We start from the raw sequence: 3,808 nt of genomic DNA, 5'->3' as shown, positions 1-3,808 counted from the left end.
TGCGAGGCCGAAGATGCCAAAAAAAGTCTAAGTACATGAAGGGGCTTCAAGAGAGGAACATTGGGAGCCACCACCTCGGAAGCCGTGGTTACGGCGGAAAGGGGTCCAAATGGGCCAAGGAGGACGCGGAAGCCGCGAGTCTGGGCATCCCAGACCCCTTGGCGGAGTTCACCGTCCTGCAGGAGCGTGACGTCCTCAGGGCCCGGCACCGTTGGGACCCAGTGGAAAAGGTTTACGAGACAACACCGGTCATTACGGAGTTCATGAGACTGCTGGTAATTTTAGTTTCTGATCAATTCGACTGCACACGTTAGTTATATTTGTAAACGATCGTTGTGCCTTTTGCAGAGAGAGCAGCACAGGATTGCGGTCGAAAGCGACTTGCCGTCTGAGGCATTGGTGAGGCCCAAGTGGGACATTCCATTCAACCGGGCGTTGAACATATTGAAACAACAACCGGTGGATACTCGGCCGTCGTATGGACACGAGCACGGTGTCGGAGACGGCGCCACATGGAAGAAGTACTACCGTGAGACCACGGAGGAGAGAAAGGAAAGACGGAGGTTAAATGAAGAAAACATCGACAAGAGGGTTGACATTGCGGTTGAGAAGAAATCAACTGAGACAGTCGCAACAGCGGTAGCTGCCGCAAAACAGGTGGCTTTAGATATTTCTACTACCTTGGTTCCGGCCGTTTTCAATTGGACCAGGCAAAATCCAAAAAAAGATGCAGCGGACTTTCCCCTTGCTGACTTCTTGGCGGGGAGCAGCTCGACTAGCGTTGCACCAGCACCTGCAGCTACACCTGCTCCCGCACCGGCTCCCGCACCGGCTCTCGCACCGGACGTGCTAGGCGGTGCTTCGTCTTTGGTTGAGCTCGACGCCCTCACGGTATCTGTCACACCGGCCCCCTTCAATATAAATGTATAATCTCCCGTTTTCGTTGCCTTTCGGATGTCTCACGTCGCAGACTTTTCTTTGCAGGCCGACAAAACCCCGTGCACCATATTGTACACAATCGGCAACCAGAAGGTGGACGTGGGGAAGGCGACGATAATGGAGCCGAAGGAACCATTGTTCCACAGCCGGCCGATCCCCCCGAACGTCTTCAAGGTTTCCGTGGCCAGTGTCAAACCGGGCCATGAGAATTTGCCTCCTCCAGTACTACTGGGGGATGACGACGAGACACTGCGGAGGCTTGGTGATTGTTGCAATGCTGGGTGGGTCCTGTTGTGGCCAAAGATTCTGCTTCATCTGGAGGCGGCCGGGAGCACACCCACGAGCACGCAGCCTCAGCAAGGTATGAACATCAACACCCCACCTACCCAATTATCGTCGGGTGTTGGGTTGGGTGATAGCGGACGGGGTAAGGAGGAGGCTCCATTAGTCGCTGATGACGTCGCCATGGATGAGGATGAGGACGACGATGGCGCTGCTGAACAGTATGTCTATACTGGCGCCTCCTCAGGGTTTGAGCGTCATGAGTCGGTGCCTGAATTTCCGTCTCAACATATTATGGATGACCTTCCGGTAGTAAAGAAGTTTAGGAAGAGAGCGAGGAAAGGCAAAAAAGTTGTTTCTATGATCCAGCCGCCTCAGCAGCCTCGGCTTCAGGACCGTATAGATATCCCCGGTGCGGATAAATGGCATATCCCCTGTCAACCAATCCTACCTGCAACAGCGCTACGGGCCAGATTCGGTGATCTAAAGAGACTTCATGACGATGTGCTGCGGGTAGAGAAAGACCTCGAGCTGAGTTCTATAACATAGGAGATATTCGAGGATCATCGACTTCGAGCTGAGTTCTATAACATCCAGCGCGAACTTGCCCAAATCATCATGAAGGAGGTCGTCGGAAAAACAGGGATGTTCTACGGAGAAGGACAAATGTCGCGGGAAGACGTCCGAACATGGATAGCCTCTCAGCGTCTCGACCTGAAGCCTTTCACTAGGCTCGGGGACTATCTCCCTGACTTGGATGGATGGAACGACATGTTGGAGTGATTGTCGATATATGACAATGTGTCCGTTTAGTCCATACTTTCTGTATGACAAAACTTTGAGTTATGCACGGTGAAACTTTATTTGTGATGTAATTAAACCATCCTCCTCGACTAGCGAAAATCACTCTAGTTAGGGCATTTTGGGGTACGATGAACTTTGTTATTTATGCTTATGATATGTTGTTATATTTTTGCCAAGTCTGTCTTTTTCTGTTGCTCAACTATATATGTTGCATATCATCGACTCATGTGATGATGCAGGTGCATAGATCATAGATGGCGAAGAAGTGCTATGCCAGGAGTATATATACGACAAGTGGCCGGAGTGTCAGGCCCTTCCGGTTTCCGAGCGACAGGCAGTAGTTAGTTTAGAGGTTCACGCTAATGCGAAAGAGGGATACGAACTCATGTTCTCAAAGTGATAGCTCTTCTCGCGTATATCATTGTTTAGATGGATGACGATGTATTTGCATATCATTCGAGACTTGTATCGCTATTTTCGAGATGATGACGAGAGACCACTTTGTGTTGGATGATGATTATGATGATGACATGATTTGATGAGACTAATTGTATGTATATGCTATGGTTACATTTGTATGTGTATGATATGCTAAATATTATTGTATAAAGCCTATTCAAATACAAAACAAATATGCAGGAAAAAAACTAATAAATAAACTAGTAGTAGTGAGGGGGGAAATTTAGCAGTAGCGCCGCATTGTCAGTAGCGCGTCCCAGCAAACAGCGCTGTAGATAATATCAGTAGCGCCCTTTCCCAAAGAGCGCTACAGCTATTCATGTATAGCAGTAGCGTGGGACAACCGGCGCTACTGCTATACGTTAGCTATAGCGCCTTATTAGTAGCGCCGGTGCCCGCGCTACTAAGAGGCCCAAAACCCTCGCTGCTGGTAGGTTTTTCCCTAGTAGTGTAAGCACTACGAAAACTATGATGGAGGATAAAGTAGAGGGGACGGGGTTGCCGGCACACAGCTTGGTGTTTCTTGATGTGTCTTTGGTGCTAGCCCTACCCCTCTATTTATATGTTGAGCCCTGGGGTCGAAACTTGGAGTAAAAGCCTCCTCAAAGTCGGTTTTACCCGAAAGGCAAGAGTCCTTCTCGGACTCCAGGGCTAGACGCCAGGGTTCCCGGCGTCTACCCCCTAGACGCCGGGGTTCCTAGCGTCTAGCCTCTGGTCTCCGCAAAACTTCCTTTTGCACTTTCCAAAAGCCTCGTGGGCTTTCCCCTTTGGCCCAGATAAAGTGTTCTCATGGCCAAACATTTCGGGAAACATCCGGAACCCCTTCCGGTGAATTCCGGAACCCTTCCGGAGATCAAACACTACTATCCCATATATCAAACTTTATCTCCGGACCATTCCGGAGTTCCTCGTCATGTCCGTGATCTCATCTCGGACTCCGAACAACATTCGGTCATCAACATACATAACTCATATAGTACTATATCGTCAACGAACGTTAAGCGTGCGGACCCTACGGGTTCGAGAACTATGTAGACATGACCGAGACACCTCTCTGGTCAATAACCAATACCATTCCCTGGATGCCCATATTGGCTCCTACATATTCTACGAAGATCTTTATCGGTCAGACCGCATAACTACATACGTTGTTCCCTTTGTCATCGGTATGTTACTTGCCCGAGATTCGATCGTCGGTATCTCAATACCTAGTTCAATCTCGTTACCGGCAAGTCTCTTTACTCGTTCCGTAATACATCATCCTGCAACTAACTCATTAGTTGCAATGCTTGCAAGGCTTAAGTGATGTGCATTACCGAGAGGG

The sequence above is a fragment of the Triticum urartu genome, chromosome 7A, assembly GCF_056163025.1.
Source record: "Triticum urartu cultivar PI428250 chromosome 7A, HENAU_Tu73, whole genome shotgun sequence".
Taxonomy (NCBI): domain Eukaryota; kingdom Viridiplantae; phylum Streptophyta; class Magnoliopsida; order Poales; family Poaceae; genus Triticum; species Triticum urartu.
The sequence above is the reverse complement of the archived record's forward strand: the minus strand, read 5'-3'. Positions refer to the sequence as shown.